Genomic DNA, 21,456 nt, shown 5'->3' with positions numbered 1-21,456 from the left:
CCAGCGAGGGGAAGGCCACATTGTGTGTTTGCTCCTGGGCATGACCTGGGGGGTGCGGGGGGGGCACTCTGCAGCCTTGCTTGGAGCTGAGCGGTGGGCGGCGCTGAAAATCAGGCTAGCCTTGGGTCTCTCTGGGCTGAGGTGGTTCACCCGGTCAGCTCGACAGCTCCATGGGCACCCCTGTCTCTCCCTCAGCCCTGCCGTCAACAAATCCAGCGGTTATTGAAAAAATTCACCCCAAATCCAACCATGGCTCTGAGCCCTGCCCTCCTCCCTCTGGGATCACACAGCTGATGCGTGTCTGGGCTCCCAGGTCCCCGCCTCCCCCGCCACCCTGCTGGCCCCTGACCCTCCCGCAGGTGCCCCTCGGTAAACAGCATTCAGAGTGTGCCGTTTGCCTGTGTAAAACTCTGGGATCGGGATGAAATGGCAACTGCTGACCTCTGCTCCCTTCTGTCCCCCATCTTCCTCTTCCTCCCTGGCCACCCAGCCTCATCCCGTTTCCCAAACACACTCCACAGGGTCCCGCTTGCTTTGGGAATGCAGCCCCGGGAGTGCCTGCTGCCTCGGACCCTGAGCCCCACACCCCTGAGCCCGTCCTCTGTCTGTCCCGCTCTCACAGAGCCTCCCCTCACCCCCTGTCTCGAGTTCCTTTTAGCCACGAAGCCCGATCCCACCAGCCGAACACTTGGTGCTGTCTGCGTCTCCCCCTCGCCCGCGGGGACGGCTGGCACCCGCCAGGTTCACGGCTGGGTGTTTCACGGAGACATCTCGGTCCTGCAGAAGGCCTCATATTGTCACCACCGTCTGTAGCCTCCTGATTCACACCTGAAGGGACTGCAGGGCCGGACCCCAGGTTCGGGGTGAGGTTGGCGGGGGCCCTCTCTACACACACGCGCACGCTCCCGTTCCAGCATCTCTGTGGTGTAGGAGTTTGCCCGGCTCCAGGTGCTTTGTCCCCTCTTGCCGACGCCAGGGCTCCCTTTGTAGGCGGAGAACCACGGCCCAGAGAGAGGGAAGGGACTGCCCCCGCTCATGCCCAGAAATGGCATCAACCCTGAGACTCCAGTTTGGGTCACTAAAGATCCCGTCTTTCTTGTGAGCCTCCCCTTGTCCTCACCTGTGGTTTCGTCCTCTGCGTCTTGCTCACGTCCCTGGCCCCTGTTTCCGGGACCCAGGTCTGGGCTCTGGGGTTATTTCAGTTAGGAGGAAACTGAGGCTCAGAACGGACCTGCCCATGGTCAACACAAGTGAGAGGCAGAGTCTGCCAGGACCGGGTGGATCCCGGCACAGCGTGTGGTGCTGGCTTAGCGGGCCCACCGGTGGCCAGTAGTGCCTGCTGGGGCGGGCGAAGGCTGTGGGGCGGGAAGTCCCTGCCCTTTTACAGCTGGTCCCCCAGCTGCAGGTGGCCAGAGTTGCAGAACCAAGGGACCCACTGCAGGCTGAGGCGGGGAACTAGGGCCAGTGCATGCGGCCAGTTCGCCCTGGAGAGGAGCCGAGGCCTGAGACCAGGGGCATTCCTCAAGAGGCGGGCTGGGGTAGGCGGAGGTGGCCTTCAGCAGCACAAGCACAGAGAAGGGTCCAAGAAAACCCAGGGGCAGCCCCGCCTGGGCTGCAAAGAGAATGGAAGCCAGCGCCCGGAAGCTTGCGGTCAGTCTTTGCATTTCTAGACGGCGGGAGCGAGGGGAGAATTCTGAGCACGGGCGTGACGACTGAAGTAAGTCACCGTGTGTGAAATGGCCATTGTTCGAGGGTTTGGGGCCCACAAGACGGCAACATCATATGACTCAATCTCATAGGAATTCTGGAATTAAAAGGTGGTAGAGAATTTATTTGTTCATTGTTGCTCACGGATTCATTCGGGCATTCACCCTCTGTGGCTGGAGGCTGTTCTTCCATCCCGTGTGGTCGGGGGAGGCCTCTGCACTCAGGAGTGAGGGGAGCCTCAGGCATGTTGGAGGAAGAGTGTGTCAGGCAAAGGGAACGGCAGGTGCAAAGGCCCTGAGGCAGAAGCATGCTTGAGGAACAGCGAGGAGGCTGGTTTAGCTGGAGTACAGTGAATGAGGGGAAAGAAAGAGGACGGATCAGAGGTCAGAGAGGGAGCCAGGAGCTGGACAGTGCCACGTCCCTCAGGCCAGGGCAGCGATCTGGACTTTCCCTCCGGTGAATGCGCAGCGAGGGGGTGAGAGGATCCACCTTCACACCCAGCAGCACTGCTCTGGCTGCTGGGAACAGCTCGGACTGCAGAAGGGCAGAGGTGGGAGGTGGGCATCTGGCACGGTTCTCTAGGCAGGAGGTGGCCTTGGATGTCTGCTTTGGAAGTAAGCTGCCAGGGTGGAAGGAGACGGATGACAGAAGGGCCACTTAGCAAGGAGTTGCCCTTCCAAGGCGGTGGTAGAGGAGCGGAGAAGAGGGCACCAAGGTTGGACCCCCACCCTGGCAGCACATGCGGAAGTCCAGTTTCACTCTGGTTGGGTCCGCTGACGGGGCTTGACTTTCGGCTGTGTGTCTCACCGTGGCCAAGGGCAACAGCGCTTCCGTTGACCAGGCCTGGGATTGTGGTGGCTTGTGAGTCTGTTGGTCAGCGGGGGCTCCTGCCACGAAGGAGCCCAGGTCGTCGGGCCTTCAACACGGATGTTGGTTCTCTCCCCGGACTGGAGGCTGGAAGGCCAAGATCAAGGGGCTGGCAGGTCGGGTTTCCTCTGCGGCCTTTCCCCTCGGCTTGCCGTGTCCTCACAAAGTCTGTTCTCTGCGCGCCGGCGTGTGCGCGTGCCTGCCTGCCCTAGATGTCTCCGTGTGTCCTAATCTCCTTATAAGGACACCCGACGGACTGGATGAGGGTCACCCTGATGGTCTCACTTCAACTTCATCCCCCTTTTTAAAGGCCGTATGGCCCGATACAGCCCCATTCTGAATTACCCAGGGGCGTAGGCGTGGGGGCGGGGGGCACAATGCCGTGGGGTAGAATGCGCAGGCGGAGCTCTGTGCTTCCGGGGAGAAGGCACGTGGCGCCCACGTGGTTGTGGGGTGGAGCTCAGAGGTGCCACTCCGCGGGGGGAGGAGTGGACTGGACGGTGGAGGTGGGGCCTGAGGAGGGGGAAGAAGGTCATTGGTCAGGGACTGGGGCAGGAGGAGGGAACAGCGCTATAAACGTAGGGACGTTGGGTTGTTGTTACAGGAAGGGTGGACGCGGGTCCGCAGTCTCAGGAAGCGGCGTGTCTCATGAGCCTCAGGTGGGAGGACAGGTTGGCCCTTCAAGGGTTTTGAGATGCCAGGGGTTATTGGGACATGGTGTGTGGCCCACATCAAGCTTATCAGCTGCTACCCAGCGTGGCCTTGGGGGGGAGGGGGGACTTATGAAGACATTCTACCCACGTCCGGGCATTTTCTTTTCTTAAATAATACGTCGACTCCCCCCCCCTACCCCCCACTCTCGAAGCTGCCACTCAACACAACAACTAGAACCAGGACGGCACGCTGCTCTCACTTCCGGGGAGCATCTGGCACGCACCCCCCCCCCCCCCCAGGCCGCACTTCCTTCCTCTGTCCTGAATCTTGGGTTTGCCGTTTCTCGCGCGTTTATGCCCGATTGATCACGCTGGTCTCTTCCCCAGGTGTCCATCGTTTGGTTTTATTTGCGTTGAATGTTGTGAAGAAAAGCATTGCGCTGCGCAGCAGGCTTTGGGCGTCGACCTCTGCGCTCGCTGGTAACAACACTCCCCTGCCTGCCCGAGCTGCTGTCCATTCGTGTTGGCTGGTGGGAGGGGACCCCGGTCTGCACCCACCCCTGTGCTTCGGGCTGCGGGGCAGGTGGGTTGCCTCTCAGCATCAGCTTTGCCAGCAGTGCCAGCACTGGGCTCCTGGGCACTACTCCTGGTGCCCGTGCGCCCGCATTTCTCTTGGGGAGACACAGGGGAAGGGAGCTGCTGGTCCCAGGGTGTGAGTGTCAACCTGATGTCCGTGGTGATTGTGCCAGGTGCCACTCCCGGCCACAAGCAGGTGGCTCCTCGGGGTCACCAGCACTGGGGGGAGGCACCCAGACTTCCTCACCGCTGCCGGGGTGGGGGGGAATGCGTGTGAGGTGCTGCCTCACCATCACCTTGATTGGCACTTCCCTGGGAAGGGAAGCTGTTGAAACTGCGTCCAGTGTTTCCTGGTCGAGCGTGTTTGCTCTTCTGTGAGTTGCCTGTTCCTATGTGTCGCCCATGATGTCTCCACGGGGTTGTGTGTTCTCTCCCACCCCCGCCCTGGGGTTTCCCATCATGGTGGTTTCCTGGTGCAGGGAGCGGTGCGGGGGGCTGGGCCCGCTGTCTCCGTAGGGGGCTTGCCTCACTTGTCTGTGATGTTTTCACGGAGGACCGGTGGGGGCCAGGAGCTGGGACACCCTTCCTCACATGTCACCCCACGTGGGCTCCCCCGCACGGGGAGGGAGGCCCTCCTCTTGGGCCTGCAGTGAGGTGGGGGCTGACCCGAGTCTCCTGCCTGTTTTGTGGCAGAGCTGGGACCGATGATAGCGGGTCCCTGTTGCCAAGAGAGTCTCCTGTTTGTGTGAGGAGCCTGCCGGGGCTGAGAGTCCCGAGGCTGCTGTGAACTTGAGAACCGTGTCCTGTTGCCGGGCAGTGGGGTCAGCTGAATGAGTCCTGGCCTCAACCTCACACACACACAGCCAGGTTCCCACCCCAGCCCCGCCCCTGCCTTACAAGGACCTCACCCCTGTGCTCTCAGTCTGGGCATCTGTGGATGGAGAGTCCCAGGCCCACCCACCTTGCCTGGGGCGGGGGGGGGGGGGCACCCCCCCCCACAGGGTGTGAGACCCTGGCATCTGCTGGGTCGGAGCCCTCGGAGGAAGTCCTTCTGCCCCCTGGGAGGTCCGCTTGCCTGTCCCAGGTAGGGATGCCCACTCTAGATTTGATTCTTGGTGCCATAGGAGGGGAAGGTGTGTGGAGTGGGATGGGAGGAGCCGTTGGTTCTGTCACTAACAGAAAGAGTGAGCTCACACTTTGGACTCGACCAGTCTGCCTGCTTCTCACCACCCCCACCACCGCCTCCTCGTTCTAACCTCCCTCTTTAGAGAGTTGTTGGCTGGACAACCACGTCAGCCCCCTAATATACCCTCACCTCCCCAATCTACACAGCCATTCACACAGCGTCTTCCCCGTGTTCTGTGATCACGGAACCACCCCCCCTTTCCAAAAACAAAAACCAAAACCCAAACCTGTGTAAAACCCTACCATGGTTTCCTGTTGCTCTGGGAATAAAATACTGACAGCCCCCCTGGTCCCTCACAGCCCTCAGTGACCTGCATCCCAGCCCCACCTGTATCCCAACCCCACCTGTATCCCAGCCCCACCTGCATCCCAGCCCCACCTGCATCCCACCCCACCTGCATCCCAGCCCCACCTGCATCCCAGCCCCACCTGTATCCCACCCCACCTGTATCCCACCCCACCTGCATCCCACCCCACCTGCATCCCAGCCCCACCTGCATCCCAGCCCCACCTGCATCCCACCCCACCTGCATCCCACCCCACCTGCATCCCAGCCCCACCTGCATCCCAACCCACCTGCATCCCAACCCACCTGCATCCCAGCCCCACCTGCATCCCAGCCCCACCTGCATCCCAACCCACCTGCATCCCAGCCCCACCTGCATCCCAGCCCCACCTGCATCCCAACCCACCTGCATCCCAGCCCCACCTGCATCCCACCCCACCTGCATCCCACCCCACCTGCATCCCACCCCACCTGTATCCCAGCCCCACCTGCATCCCAGCCCCACCTGCATCCCAGCCCCACCTGCATCCCAGCCCCACCTGTATCCCAGCCCCACCTGCATCCCAGCCCCACCTGCATCCCAGCCCCACCTGCATCCCAACCCACCTGCATCCCAACCCACCTGCATCCCAGCCCCACCTGCATCCCAGCCCCACCTGCATCCCGCCCCACCTGCATCCCAGCCCCACCTGCATCCCAGCCCCACCTGCATCCCAACCCACCTGCATCCCACCCCACCTGCATCCCAGCCCCACCTGTATCCCAGCCCCACCTGCATCCCAGCCCCACCTGCATCCCAACCCACCTGCATCCCAGCCCCACCTGCATCCCAGCCCCACCTGCATCCCAGCCCCACCGGCCTTCTTCCGACCCCGGAGTGTATGACAGTCCTTCCCACCTCAGGGCCTCCGTCCTGAGTGTCCCTCTGACTGGCCGCTCTTCTGCGCCTCCATCCTGGGCTGACAGGCACCCCGCCCCGAGGGCAGCCTCCACGGGTCTCCTGTGCGGTGAGGCCTGGCCGTCACTGTCCACCCCTCACCTGGCCGTCACTGTCCACCCCTCACCTGGCCGTCACTGTCCACCCCTCACCTGGCCGTCACTGTCCACCCCTCACCTGGCCGCCCTTCCTCCGTGTGGCTTGACGACTTCAGGGCAGGTTCTTGATCTCGTTGCTCCTTCTGCAGCAGTTGTGGTGGTGGCTCAGCCCCGCAGCCTCCTGCTCGGTCCTGGTGGTGGCTCAGCCCCGCAGCCTCCTGCTCGGTCCTGGTGGTGGCTCGGCCCCGCAGCCTCCTGCTGGGTCCTGGTGGTGGCTCGGCCCCGCAGCCTCCTGCTCGGTCCTGGTGGTGGCTCGGCCCCGCAGCCTCCTGCTCGGTCCTGGTGGTGGCTCGGCCCCGCAGCCTCCTGCTCGGTCCTGGTGGTGGCTCGGCCCCGCAGCCTCCTGCTCGGTCCTGGTGGTGGCTCGGCCCCGCAGCCTCCTGCTCGGTCCTGGTGGTGGCTCGGCCCCGCAGCCTCCTGCTCGGTCCTTTTCCCAGCCAAGGACCCAGACCATGTGGCAGTGATAATGGTCCCTGGGTGGGGGAAGAGGGGGTCACTTACCCCCGGAAGGCACTCAGAGCTGTGCCCAGCACACTGCATGTGCACCGTGAATCATAGCTGGTTGTTGTCATCTGTCTCTTGGGCCAGAAAGCAGCTCTGTGAGGGAGAAAGTCCCCCGACGCAGTGCCTGGCACGGGAGAGCATGGCCACCATGGCCCCGCAGGTGTGCAGAGAGACCCCTGCCCCAGTGCCTTCTGGAGCAAGAGCAGGGGCAGAAGCGTGACAGGGAGAAGCCACTGAGTAGTGGCAGGTAACCTGCCCACCCAGCATTATTCAGGCCTCCACTCAAATGCTACCTCCTCCAGAAAGCCTTCCTTGACTGTCTGTCTAGCTTGAGACAGCCCCAACCCCGGCAGTTCACCCAGTGCTTCTTTCAGAAGTAACTTTACTTAACTTGGCAATGATGTATCCAACCTCAGGCTTCTCCCCAGCCACAGGGAAGTCTGTGGAGCCAGGACCTCTCATTGTCAGTCATGTTTCTCTGGAACTCCAGCGCCCAGCACACAGTAGGTGCTCAGGAAACGCACGGCTCCCAGGCAGGTCAGATCCTCTCTGCCCAATATGCCAGCAGCTGTCCTGAGCCCTTGAGGACGGGGCCCAGGCCTTGTGCATCTTCTGGCTCCCAGGTCTGGGTGGCTCCTCGCACACAGGACACGCTCTCCTCTCTGGTGTGTGCGTGACAGCTTCCCATGTCTGACCAGATACACAGGCTTGAACATTCATTCCCGCACACGCTCACCCTCATCTGTTTTAGCCCAGTGTCCTGTGAGCTCTCTCTCCCGTCTTCTCTGCCTGGACTTGGAGCGGGATGAAAGCGTTGACCAAGTCAAGGCCTAGGGAAGACCCCGCTTCTGTGGCGTAACTCAGAGCACCCGTTCCCAGGGTGTGTTCAGGAGAACGTCTCCCACCAGCTTCTCTGGGGGGGGGGGTTCCTTGGGTGATACGTGTGTGAACCTTGCACACCACACTTGCTGCTCACGAGAGCCCGAGTCCCCACCTGCACGCTGAAGGTTCCCAGAGTCCCGCAGACAAGACAGCTGCTCACGAGAGCCCGAGTCCCCTCCTGCACGCTGAAGGTTCCGAGAGTCCCGCAGACGAGCAGCTGCTCGCGAGAGCCCGAGTCCCCACCTGCACGCTGAAGGTTCCGAGAGTCCCACAGACGAGACAGCTGCTCAGGAGAGCCCGAGTCCCCACCTGCACGCTGAAGGTTCCGAGAGTCCCGCAGACGAGACAGCTGCTCACGAGAGCCCGAGTCCCCTCCTGCACGCTGAAGGTTCCGAGAGTCCCGCAGACGAGACAGCTGCTCACGAGAGCCCGAGTCCCCACCTGCACGCTGAAGGTTCCGAGAGTCCCGCAGACGAGCAAGCTGCTCACGAGAGCCCGAGTCCCCTCCTGCACGCTGAAGGTTCCGAGAGTCCCACAGATGAGACAGCTGCTCACGAGAGCCCGAGTCCCCACCTGCACGCTGAGGGTTCTGAGAGTCCCGCAGACGAGACAGCTGCTCACGAGAGCCCGAGTCCCCTCCTGCATGCTGAAGGTTCCGAGAGTCCCGCAGACGAGACAGCTAGCTGCTCACGAAAGCCCGAGTCCCCACCTGCACGCTGAAGGTTCCGAGAGTCCCGCAGACGAGCAGGCTGCTCACGAGAGCCCGAGTCCCCACCTGCACACTGAAGGTTCTGAGAGTCCCGCAGACGAGCCGGCTGCTCACGAGAGCCCGAGTCCCCACCTGCACGCTGAGGGTTCCGAGAGTCCCGCAGACGAGACAGCTGCTCACGAGAGCCCGAGTCCCCACCTGCACGCTGAAGGTTCTGAGAGTCCCGCAGACGAGCCGGCTGCTCACGAGAGCCCGAGTCCCCACCTGCACGCTGAGGGTTCTGAGAGTCCCGCAGACGAGCCGGCTGCTCACGAGAGCCCGAGTCCCCACCTGCACGCTGAAGGTTCCGAGAGTCCCGCAGACGAGACAGCTGCTCACGAGAGCCCGAGTCCCCACCTGCACGCTGAAGGTTCCGAGAGTCCCGCAGACGAGACAGCTGCTCACGAGAGCCCGAGTCCCCACCTGCACGCTGAAGGTTCCGAGAGTCCCGCAGACGAGACAGCTGCTCACGAGAGCCCGAGTCCCCACCTGCACGCTGAAGGTTCCGAGAGTCCCGCAGACGAGCCAGCTGCTCACGAGAGCCCGAGTCCCACCTGCACGCTGAAGGTTCTGAGAGTCACGCAGACAAGCAGGCTGCTCATGAGAGCCTGAGTCCCCTCCTGCACGCTGAAGGTTCCGAGAGTCCCGCAGACGAGCCAGCTGCTCACGAGAGCCCGAGTCCCCACCTGCACGCTGAGGGTTCTGAGAGTCCCGCAGACGAGCAGGCTGCGCGAGCAGGCTTCCCCCGGAGGGTCTACCCTTCTCTGACTGTGGACTCGGTGACACACCGGTGGCATCCATGTTAGGACACACGGCTCCAGAGCCCCTCACGGGTTGGCCATGCTCACGGTGTGGGTTTTCCACTAACCAGGAATCCACCAAAGTGGGGTGCTCGCTCACCCCGCCTAAACCTGACCTCTCTCTGCAAAGGCACAGCGGAGGCCCCATCCTAGCTGCTGACACTGACGTGGTGGTGACCTGTCATTCTCATCAAGTGACCCTTGGAAGTCCCTTAAGTCCGCCACGGAACGCAGAATACCCGGCTTTCTAGACAAGTACAGTAAGACCTTGTGTCGCGTGTATACACCCTGGAGACTGCAGAGCACACATCCGAAGTGTATACACATCGGAGAGCGTTTTCTGAGTGAGTCCAGCTCTCTGTGGGATCATGCAGTGTTTGTCCTGCTGTCGGACTTAGCTCACTTAGCGTAGGTCCTCGGGGCCCACCTGTCTTGCTGCAAGTGGCGAGTTTTCATGTTGTTGTTTTTATGGCTGAGTAGTATTCCATTATATAGGACCAACACTTCTTTATCCATTCGTTCTTCAATAGACACCTGGGCTGCTTCCACATCTTGGCTATTGTAAATAATTCTGCAACCAGCATTGGAGTGCAGATAGTTCTTCCAGATGGTGATTTCATTTTCTACACACACACACACACACACACACACACACACACACACACACAATTTTAACTTATCTTCCCCTGGGTGCATTTTCTTGAAGTCAGTAAACTAATGGGATCACACACCATGCCCCCCACCCCGCCTGCCCCATGTGTCCACCCGTTTCATTAGGTCTCTGTCCCACAGACAGTAGCTAGAGTCTTCTGAGTGTGAGCCGCTGGTGCGGGTCAGCACAGGCCCAGCCCTCCGGCGCTCCCGGACTGGCCGGGCGGACGACAAGGCCAGGGCTGACATGCGCCCTGGGACCTGGTAGGAAGAGGAGTGGGCCCTGGGTGAGCGGGCCGGTGGGCAGGTGTGGGGGCCCGGACAGCTGCCTGCAGGGTCACCCGAATGGGCTGGCCCACAACCCAGGAGTGGACAGCGGTGGCCGGGGAGGGGCAGCCAAGGAAAAGCTTCCAGCCAGGAGCTGGGGCCCCAGAGTAATGGGCACCCTGGCTGGCAGGATGGGGGAAGGGAAGGCAGAGGAGACTGGGGAGAGGTGGGGACAGTCCATCCACAGGGTGTCACGGTCAAGACCAGAGGTTGCCTGGGAGGGGACCCGCATGGAGGGTTTCTCTCTCCTGTCTCGGAGGGTGAGACCCAGAGTGCTGGGAGATAATCAGATTCTTAGCACAGGGAGACATCTGCTGTGCCCCCAGCATGACTGTCCACAGAGACGTGGTGACTTCCGGATGTGCCCTCCTGGGCATAGCTGCATTCTTTTGCAAATACTCATGACCTCCTGTTTGGCCCTTCCCTGCCAGATTTTTCCAGGGATGGGCTCCCGTGACCCAGGACTCAGGCCCCAGAGACTTCCCTCCTCTGCAGACCAGGAGACTCCCGGTGCGTTTCTGGGCTCCTGCTCCTGATACACATGTCACCCGGTGTCCTCTCCCGCGGTCACTTCAGCAGATCCCCTCTCTCTCCCCGGGGAGGGGGGGTGACTGGCTGAGCCTGCGAGGGTCCCTCATCTGGGAATCCGCATGCCTGGCACAGACCCGCCCTTTGACCCGCTCTGGGCTGTGAGGGTGGAGGGGGTGGGCGTCTGGTGGACTGAGCCGGTGTGCTTGGAGGGGTGGGTTTGAAGCCCCATCCCGCCTGCCTGGGCGGCAGACAGAAGCAGCAGGGGCGGGCCGGCCCCAGCCTCCTTTGCCCTTTCCTCACAATGCGCCCTCTTCCCGGAGCACAGACCCTCCTCTGCCTATTCTTGTCCAGAACCAGCTAACAAAGGCATCTTCTCTCATTTGCATTTTTTTTTTTTTTTTTTGGCAAGCCTCGGATCATCCTGGGTTTTAGTTCTCCTGACAGTACTTTTGAGATGAGCCTTTGGTGATGACATTCTCGTTACACACACACACACGCACACAAACACACACACACACACACACACTTTTTTACACACACAGCCATTCATTCGTTCAACCATCTAGGCTTTGCAAATAAATAAATCCAGGTTGTCACAACATACTGGGAAGAGACTGCGCGTTCAATTCCACACAAACTGAGGATGGCTAAGGTGCTGGGCCACGAGCAGAGGGAGGGACAGTCCAGACAGCCCCTCAGCGTAGGGACATCCCAGCAGCGTCTGATGGGTGTGGTTCAGCAGCAGTGTGTCTAATGAGAGCTATTGCTTACTAACCCTCCCAGCCATCCTGTGGGCCGGTTGTGTGCTTTGCTTTATTTGCTCCGAACAACCTTAGGAAGCAGGTGTTTTCTTACTCCCATTCTACAAAATGGGGAAACTGAGGCCCGGGAGGTCAGCTCATTGACTCAAGGCCCTGCCATGGGGAAGTGCAGTGGGGACATGAGTGAACCCGGGGTTACGTCTCTGGGGCCCCCTGCTTTGAGACCACTGGGATGCACTGCCCGTCACGGGGCAGGTGGGAGAGGAAGGGCGTTTCTGTGCTGACAGAGCACAGTCTGCCAAGGCGTGGAGGCAGGAAGGAGCAGGTGCTGACCCCGGATGGCACAGGGGGTCAGCAGCACTCCCTCTGTCTTGCTTGGTAGAACGAGAGACCCTTGGATGGAACCTGGGCGGGAAAGAAGGGTGGAGGCTGGTGACCTGCACCTGCCCCTCGGCCCCCAGGTTCCACCTCTGTGGGCCCTTCACCTCAGTCAGACTCGGGTCCCCCGGTCGTCCTGGGTGTTCCCCGAGAGGCAGGCTGGTGGCCGTGGCTGGAGCCAGCCAGAGGTGGCTCTCCGAGTCCCAGGAGGGCTATGAACTGTCATCCTCCAGGGCTGGCAAGAGCAATCTTTTTTCCATCTGTCTGTTTTCCAAATCAGCCTCTGTTTCGGCCTGTGTCACGGCAGATTGCTCATGCTCTGACCCCATCAGCTTTAAATAGAAAGAGAGAGAGAGAAAAAAAGAAAAAATACAATGCACTTTGTGGTTTCCAGTAAGATACCGTAAATACACCCAGATAATATATTCCGGTGCGAGCCGTGTACAGGGGCCGTGCAGGGCGGAGCAGTGGAATCTTTCGGGCAGGCCTGGACACCAGCGTGTTTCCTCTCTGCCCGCCAGGATTGTTATGGAGCTGGAATGTGGGGAGGGCGTCAGCCGGCTCCCCGTGCTCGTCTTGGTGATAACGCCACCAGCCTGTCCCCTGGGCACGTCCAGCGAGGCCCGGGCTGTTCGCGTGTGTGTGGGAGGGGTGTTCACTGAACCTTCAGGGGCACCTTGGTGGGGTCCTCCTCGTGGCCCCCTTTCGCAGATGGGCAAGCTGAGAGGCGGAGCAAGCAGAGTCCTTGCTCAGGGCCAATCGGCGGAATGAGGAGCAGGGAGGAGGGACTGAGAAACTCCGTATTATTCGTGTTCTGAGCGGACGCCCCTGGGCTCCTGGGTGGACATTGGACTTGGAGATACGGCTGGGTTGAGGGTTCAGGAGGATGTGATGTGGTGGGGGTGAGGGTGAGGGTGGGATTCCACATGGGGAGCCAGGAGACCCTGGCTCACCCCCGCCCCACGCCCCCCCAGGTCTCGTCGAGTCACTGGAGGTTTCGGACAAGTCTCCTGACCTCCTTGAGCCTGTCATTGCAGGAAGAAACCGTGGGCTTCATGTCTGTGGCTCTGGGAGTCTCTTTTTCTGGTTCCAGGGATATCAGGGTCTCTACCCAGGGCAGGGTGGTCGGGCCAGCAGGGCCTGCCGCTGTCCTCTCTGTAGCTTCAGCGACCCCCACGGCCCCTAGCTCACCTGCTCCCACCATGGGCAGCCCCACACCAGGGCCAGCACACCGATGGCCCCTGTGCCTGGAGCCCCTCTCTCCCCCACAGAGAGCCTTGTAGCTGGCTCTTCCACGCTCCAAAGTAACCCCGCCAGACGCCCCCTGCTCGGACACGGTCCTACTCTCCCCTCCCCACAGTCCTCGCTGCTGCCCAGTGACCTGACCTCCCTACCCGTCCCCTCAGAGTCGAGGCTGACCGTCTAGATCCCTCCTGTTGGTTTCCCCAGACCCCAGCGCCGTGCTCAGCACCTAGCAGGCGCTTAAGAAATATCTGTGGTGTGAAGGAACGGGGCCCACAGCTCCGCCCAGGAGACCAAGGGGAAGGCCAGCTTTGGTGGGGGTTCTTCCTCTGCGTGAGGGCAGGAGGCCCAGGTGGATGTCAGGGCCGAGGGGAGGGGTCAGTTCCCGGGGGGGGGGTGCATGGTCAGCGATGGCCAAGCCCGGTGTCTGCCGCTTTCCCAGCCCAGGTGACAGATCCAGGGAGGAGTCTGGGCTGCGGTCCGCAGGACTGGCGTGGGTCTCGTGCCCTTGGGGTGGACGGTAGCTCAGAGGCTGGAGCTGGGCCGACCGGGTTAGGACCCTTGGCGAGTTATACCACCGCATTGGGCCTCGGCTTCTGCATCTGCAAAATGGAGACAGGAGCAGCCCCAGCTCATAGGCTTGTTGCCGGAATAAGGGAGCTCATCTGTCTTGGGTGCTCAGGACAGAGCCTGGCTGATAGGAAGCAGTTTTATCACTTTGCTGTGCTGGCCATGAACCATGTGCCACACGGGGTATATAGTCTCCCTCCATTTCTGCAGCGATAAAAGAGACGTCTGTGAAGCACCCTTACAGACTTCCTGTGAGAGACAAATGAGGAGGCATTCAGAGAGTCGCCCAACTAGGGGAGCACCCCCAGGCTAAGAGAGTGATCCTCCTCCATGCACTGGGCACAGCCAAGGTCTGAGATTGGGGGGTCCTCTGGACTTGTTAGAGACAGCATCTGACCTCTAGGTTTTCATCTTGACTCCGCCTGAGCTGGGCACCTCTCTGAGCCTCAGTTTCCCTACTGATAACACACGGAGTTGTTAGTCCCCTGGAGTGGGTGGCCAAGAAGGCATGGATGGCTGGAGTCCAAGGTGACCTCTCACCCTGAGAGTCCGAGATTTTAAGATTCTGGGATCTCTTTCTACCTTTTATACCTCCAGCAAACCCTATTCTTGGCTTAGCAAGCTTAGCCCATCTGAGCTGATAGTGGTCTTATAATTTATTAATAAGCCTTTAAGTAATAACAACTGAGTGGCATCTCTTCACGGAAATAGAGGCATTTTGATAAGAGTCGGTGCCTTCGGCCAAAGGAATGGTCAGCCTTCGGACGCAGCCAGGAGGCAGGCAGGGACTGAGGAAGGCCACTGCCGACTTGAGCCTAGATTCCCAGTTCCGGCTGGTTTCTAGGTGGGGGTGTGGGGGGTGTCTCAGTGAGTCACAGTTTCCTCACCTGCACAATGGTGGAGAAATAGTGTCTCTTGTCAATGGGACTGTTGCAAAATAGTCCCACAGGGAGAGCCAAATGTGAGTCAGGTCCACAGTGGGTGTTCAACCAGTGTTGCTTTTTTTCCACGCTTCTCCCCCACCCCCACCCCAAACCAAAGCAAACCCCGAGCCCGTGGGTAACTGCACGGACACCCTGGGGGAGGTCACGCTGGACGGGGCTAGAGTTCCTCACCACCCTGAGCCAGCCTCCAGAACCTCCGTGAGGCGGTTCTCCTTAGGAACAGGTGAGCGTACTTTCCAGAGCACCCACGTGGATCAAGGTCATGGGTTGGTGGCCACCGTTTGGAGCTTTTATTCATTTATCACTTGACCAATATTTGCTGAGTGCCCACTGCTACTTGTCGGGCCCCGAGGACACAGCAGGGAAATGTGTGATGGCCCAAAGTGGACATCTTCAAGGAGATTGTATCGAGGGACAATGGGGGTGGCAGGTGTGGTAGGAGGAACAGAGCATAAACACCTGAGTCTGAAAGAGAAGGAAGTTCTCCTGGGGAAGCTGTAGCCGGTGGGGGGGAGGGGAGGCTCTCCCTGTTGCTCCCAACAGTGCCTGCGGTCTCCTCCCCCGTGACAACCATTCCTGTCCTCACGGCTGCTGGTTGAAGTGCTGGGTGTGGACAGGTGACACCCGCTGCCTCCCACAGCGCCATGGCTAGTCACCGACACGGAAAGGGAGGCTCGGAGAGGTTAGGGGACGTGCTCCGTCTGGCAGGGTTGACATTGGGGTTCAGGTCGGTTTGCTCACTCGCTCAACCCTCACGCATCACAGGGAAGGGGCTTGTAAACAGCGGGAACCAGCTAGCTGGCCAGCCACGGTCCCTGTTCCCTTGTGAATCCGTTTGGGTGGCCACACAGACAGACGTTGGGTCCACCTCAGACATGGGCCTCTGCGTGAGGCGTCTTGTCCTGCCAGGTGTCACGGAGCCCGGTGGTGGCAAGACGGGACACAGCGGTCACAGCAGGGACGAGAGCAATGGTTGGTGTTGACTGAATGCTAACGAGGTGCCTGGTGCCATGCTCAGCGCGGGGCCTGTGTCTGTGACCCAGCCCACTCCGTGTCCTGCCGTGTTCAGGTGCTGTTATCCCCGTTTCACAGAGGCCAGAAGAGGTTCAACAGACCTGCCCTTAGCCCCGCAGCCAGCCTGACGCCCAGGGCCCTTTCCTCTGGGGTCCAGGTTGGAAGGAGGGAGGTGCGGCTGGGCAGTGCCAGCCTCATGTTGGTGGGCAAGGCCGATGTGAAGGTCCATGGTGGTGAGCCTTTCGCATCCGGAAGCATCGTAAGACTTAAGCAGCCAGACCCTGGGAGCTCCAAAGCCGAGAATGACCGCACCTCAACGTCCCTCAGACGGCAGGCCACCGCCTGCACTTCCCGGGGGGAGGGGGAGGTGCTGAGTGAGGGCCCGCTAGGCCACCCATGATGGCATGGACGTCCCTCTGGTCTGGAAGTCCACCTTGGACTCAGAGGGTCCGACGGGGATCTTGTGTGGGAACCGAGCCTTCGTCCTTGTGTTTAGTTCATTGTCCATCACCTGCCCAGGCACGGGGGCTCAAGAGACCCCAGGGACTGGCCACCACTTGGTGGTGGCGCCCGGCACAAGGAGCCTGGGAGAAAGGCAGGTCTCAGAAGACCAGTCAGGCCCTGTCCCCTTTAACTTGCCTCCTCCACTCTTGGTCTAAGGGGACCCATCTCCTTTCTTGGAGTGGTTTCACCCCTGGGGACAGCTCTTGGTCCAGAGCCAGAGCCTGCCGCACAGCTCTGCAGCCCACCAGTTGGGTGGCCTTTACTTTTGTTAACATTTTTTTGAGCCCTAAATGGATGGGTGGCTAACATCCCTATGTTGTAGTAGAGACACTGGAACACAGAGAGGTTAGGGACTCGGCCCAGGTCACACAGCACGGGAGGTGACGGAGCAGGGGCTTCCCAGGATCCACCCTGCGTCCTTTGTACTTTCCAACTGACGATTCCTTTTTTTTTCTCTGACGTCCAAGAGGGCCTCATCTCTCCACTGACCGTCCCCTTTAAGTATGTTCTTCCCTGTCAGGTGGACACTGTGGTCCTCAGAGATGATGCCCAGGGGTTTTATCTTTGTTTCCCCTCAGGGACCCCTGGGCTGGGATCCATCTTCCCCCCGGGCTTGAGGGTCCTGGGAACACGCAGGGGAATAAACTTAACCCTTAGATCTGTGCAGAGACAGGAACCAGGGGACAGACCCCAGGACATTCTGGTGCCCTCCTCCTGTTCTAGCCATGTCAGAACCCCCAGCGTGTTGTCCAGCGTTGTCCACGGCGGATGTGTCCAGTCTGCCCTCTCCAGGGAGTCTGTTTAGTGCTTTCCCCCCCAAAATTCAGATTCCTTCTTCACAGAGCCCAGCTGCAGGAGATGGACACTCTGTTCCTTCCTACCTGCTGGTGGCCAGTTCTGTCTTCCACCCGTGGGCCCACAGGTGCCCGCGCCTTCCTGTGAGCCCAGCCAGGCCCCGGCGGGTCGCGGGCACCGGTCCGAACCTTCGTCCGACAAAAGCGTCGGCAGGTGCCGGACCTGCGCGCACGTCCGCCCCGTGGCCGCCCCATCCAGGGGGCTCTGTCCCGGGCCCTGTTAGGTGCGTGTTAGGCACAATGTGCGACGCGGGTGTGATCCGGTGTGCGGAGTCTGGAGCCGGTCGGCGTGGGGCGGAGCTGGAACGTGAGCCCCTGTTTTGACAGGGTCCGGGGCGGGGCTGTCAGACCAGGGGGGCCTGGCACCCCGAAACCCTCCAGTCCAGCCCTGACCGGGCCTCCGTCTGCAGGGCGGGGTGCCGGGAGGCGGGGGTGCCGGGAGGCGGGGGTACCGGAGTGTCTCAGCGGCCCCGGCGCGGGAGGCCACGTGGGTGGGGAAGGGCGTGTCTGCGTGGGGGTCAGAGTGACCTGGGCTCAGAGCCCCGGAGGACCCCTTCTCCACCTCCTCCGCCTCCGCCTGAGCCGCCTTCTTCACCCAGCAGCCCGACATCCATCTCCCCACCCCGTCGTGCCCGTCGGCGCGGCTGCCTCTGGCCGCTCTGGGCTCAGGGGCCTCTTCCAGGAGGCTGCTTTCCCCGAACCCTACCCCACCCGGGCTCCGAGAGCGAACTTGCCAAGGGTCCCCTCGGGGTTCGCACGACACGAGTGCCTCGGTTCACGGCTGCTGCCCGCGAACCCGTTTTTGCAGGTGTAGACACGGAGATTCCGGGAGACCAGGAGTACAGGTGGCCGTGCTGTCTGCGTGGCCAGTGTGAGAGCTGTCTGTGCGGTTGGTGTGAGGGCCGTGTGCACCTGCGCCGTCTGTGCGGTCGGTGTGAGGGCCGTGTGCACCTGCGCTGTCTGTGCGGTCGGTGTGAGGGCCGTGTGCACCTGCGCCGTCTGTGCGGTCGTCTGTGCGGTCGGTGTGAGGGCCGTGTGCGCCTGCGCCGTCTGTGTGGTCGGTGTGAGGGCCGTGTGCACCTGCGCCGTCTGCGCGGCCGGTGAGAGAGCTGTCTGTGCGGTTGGTGTGAGGGCCGTGTGCACCTGCGCCGTCTGCGTGGCCGGTGAGAGAGCTGTCTGTGCGGTTGGTGTGAGGGCCGTGTGCACCTGCGCCGTCTGCGCGGCCGGTGAGAGGGCTGTCTGTGCGGTTGGTGTGAGGGCCGTGTGCGCCTGCGCTGTCTGCGCGGCCGGTGAGAGGGCTGTCTGTGCGGTTGGTGTGAGGGCCGTGTGCGCCTGCGCTGTCTGCGCGGTTGGTGTGAGGGCCGTGTGCGCCTGCGCTGTCTGTGCGGTCGGTGTGAGGGCCGTGTGCACCTGCGCCGTCTGTGCGGTCGTCTGTGCGGTCGGTGTGAGGGCCGTGTGCGCCTGCGCCGTCTGTGTGGTCGGTGTGAGGGCCGTGTGCACCTGCGCCGTCTGCGCGGCCGGTGAGAGAGCTGTCTGTGCGGTTGGTGTGAGGGCCGTGTGCACCTGCGCCGTCTGCGTGGCCGGTGAGAGGGCTGTCTGTGCGGTTGGTGTGAGGGCCGTGTGCACCTGCGCCGTCTGCGTGGCCGGTGAGAGGGCTGTCTGTGCGGTTGGTGTGAGGGCCGTGTGCACCTGCGCTGTCTGCGTGGCCGGTGAGAGGGCTGTCTGTGCGGTTGGTGTGAGGGCCGTGTGCACCTGCGCCGTCTGTGCGGTCGGTGTGAGGGCCGTGTGCACCTGCGCTGTCTGTGCGGTCGGTGTGAGGGCCGTGTGCACCTGCGCCGTCTGTGCGGTCGTCTGTGCGGTCGGTGTGAGGGCCGTGTGCGCCTGCGCTGTCTGCGTGGCCGGTGTGAGGGCCGTGTGCGCTTGCGCCGACTGCGCGGCCTGTGAGAGGGCTGTCTATGTGGTTGGTGTGAGGGCCGTGTGCACCTGCGCTGTCTGCGCAGCCGGTGAGAGGGCTGTCTGTGCGGTTGGTGTGAGGGCCGTGTGCACCTGCGCCGTCTGCGTGGCCGGTGAGAGGGCTGTCTGTGCGGTTGGTGTGAGGGCCGTGTGCACCTGCGCCGTCTGCGCGGCCGGTGAGAGGGCTGTCTGTGCGGTTGGTGTGAGGGCCGTGTGCACCTGCGCCGTCTGCGTGGCCGGTGAGAGGGCTGTCTGTGCGGTTGGTGTGAGGGCCGTGTGCACCTGCGCCGTCTGCGTGGCCGGTGAGAGGGCTGTCTGTGCGGTTGGTGTGAGGGCCGTGTGCACCTGCGCCGTCTGCGCGGCCGGTGAGAGGGCTGTCTGTGCGGTTGGTGTGAGGGCCGTGTGCACCTGCGCTGTCTGCGTGGCCGGTGAGAGGGCTGTCTGTGCGGTTGGTGTGAGGGCCGTGTGCACCTGCGCCGTCTGCGTGGCCGGTGAGAGGGCTGTCTGTGCGGTTGGTGTGAGGGCCGTGTGCACCTGCGCCGTCTGCGTGGCCGGTGAGAGGGCTGTCTGTGCGGTTGGTGTGAGGGCCGTGTGCACCTGCGCCGTCTGCGTGGCCGGTGAGAGGGCTGTCTGTGCGGTTGGTGTGAGGGCCGTGTGCACCTGCGCCGTCTGCGTGGCCGGTGAGAGGGCTGTCTGTGCGGTTGGTGTGAGGGCCGTGTGCACCTGCGCCGTCTGCGTGGCCGGTGAGAGGGCTGTCTGTGCGGTTGGTGTGAGGGCCGTGTGCACGTGCGCCGTCTGTGCGGTCGGTGTGAGGGCCGTGTGCACCTGCGCCGTCTGTGCGGTCGGTGTGAGGGCCGTGTGCACCTGCGCCGTCTGTGCGGTCGTCTGTGCGGTCGGTGTGAGGGCCGTGTGCGCCTGCGCCGTCTGTGTGGTCGGTGTGAGGGCCGTGTGCACCTGCGCCGTCTGCGCGGCCGGTGAGAGGGCTGTCTGTGCGGTTGGTGTGAGGGCCGTGTGCACCTGCGCCGTCTGCGTGGCCGGTGAGAGAGCTGTCTGTGCGGTTGGTGTGAGGGCCGTGTGCACCTGCGCCGTCTGCGTGGCCGGTGAGAGGGCTGTCTGTGCGGTTGGTGTGAGGGCCGTGTGCACCTGCGCCGTCTGCGTGGCCGGTGAGAGGGCTGTCTGTGCGGTTGGTGTGAGGGCCGTGTGCACCTGCGCCGTCTGTGCGGTCGGTGTGAGGGCCGTGTGCACCTGCGCTGTCTGTGCGGTCGGTGTGAGGGCCGTGTGCACCTGCGCCGTCTGTGCGGTCGTCTGTGCGGTCGGTGTGAGGGCCGTGTGCGCCTGCGCCGTCTGTGAGGTCGGTGTGAGGGCCGTGTGCACCTGCGCCGTCTGCGTGGCCGGTGAGAGAGCTGTCTGTGCGGTTGGTGTGAGGGCCGTGTGCACCTGCGCCGTCTGCGTGGCCGGTGAGAGAGCTGTCTGTGCGGTTGGTGTGAGGGCCGTGTGCACCTGCGCCGTCTGCGTGGCCGGTGAGAGGGCTGTCTGTGCGGGTGGTGTGAGGGCCGGGTGCACCTGCGCCGTCTGCGTGGCCGGTGAGAGGGCTGTCTGTGCGGTTGGTGTGAGGGCCGTGTGCACCTGCGCCGTCTGCGTGGCCGGTGAGAGGGCTGTCTGTGCGGTTGGTGTGAGGGCCGTGTGCACCTGCGCCGTCTGCGTGGCCGGTGAGAGGGCTGTCTGTGCGGTCGGTGTGAGGGCCGTGTGCACCTGCGCCGTCTGCGTGGCCGGTGAGAGGGCTGTCTGTGCGGTTGGTGTGAGGGCCGTGTGCACCTGCGCCGTCTGCGTGGCCGGTGAGAGGGCTGTCTGTGCGGTTGGTGTGAGGGCCGTGTGCACCTGCGCCGTCTGTGCGGTCGGTGTGAGGGCCGTGTGCACCTGCGCTGTCTGTGCGGTCGGTGTGAGGGCCGTGTGCACCTGCGCCGTCTGTGCGGTCGTCTGTGCGGTCGGTGTGAGGGCCGTGTGCGCCTGCGCCGTCTGCGTGGCCGGTGAGAGGGCTGTCTGTGCGGTTGTTGTGAGGGCCGTGTGCACCTGCGCCGTCTGCGTGGCCGGTGAGAGAGCTGTCTGTGCTGTGGGTGTGAGGGCCGTGTGCACCTGCGCCGTCTGTGCGGTCGGTGTGAGGGCCGTGTGCACCTGCACTGTCTGTGCGGTCGGTGTGAGGGCCGTGTGCACCTGCGCCGTCTGTGCTGTGGGTGTGAGGGCCGTGTGCACCTGCGCCGTCTGTGCGGTCGGTGTGAGGGCCGTGTGCACCTGCGCCGTCTGCGCGGCCGGTGAGAGAGCTGTCTGTGCGGTTGGTGTGAGGGCCATGTGCGCCTGCGCCGTCTGCGCTGCGCGGCCGGTGGTGAGAGAGCTGTCTCTGCGGTCGGTGTGAGGGCCGTGTGCGCC

General features: G+C 62.5%; 1 protein-coding gene and 1 long non-coding RNA gene across 2 annotated transcripts in view; one reads left to right on the top strand and one right to left on the bottom strand.

The window, feature by feature from the left end:
* LOC136379798 (uncharacterized) overlaps positions 1-21,456 on the bottom strand; it is a 555,021-nt gene that overhangs the window by 457,219 nt on the left and 76,346 nt on the right. The gene's annotated exons all lie outside the window — the stretch shown is intronic.
* The window catches only part of WNT7A (Wnt family member 7A), a 58,835-nt gene that overhangs the window by 6,344 nt on the left and 31,035 nt on the right, over positions 1-21,456 (top strand). The window lies entirely within an intron of this gene.

The sequence above is a fragment of the Saccopteryx leptura genome, chromosome 8 (assembly GCF_036850995.1).
Source record: "Saccopteryx leptura isolate mSacLep1 chromosome 8, mSacLep1_pri_phased_curated, whole genome shotgun sequence".
NCBI classification, from domain to species: domain Eukaryota; kingdom Metazoa; phylum Chordata; class Mammalia; order Chiroptera; family Emballonuridae; genus Saccopteryx; species Saccopteryx leptura.
Note: the sequence above shows the minus strand (reverse complement) of the source record. Positions and strands in the feature narration are given on the sequence as shown.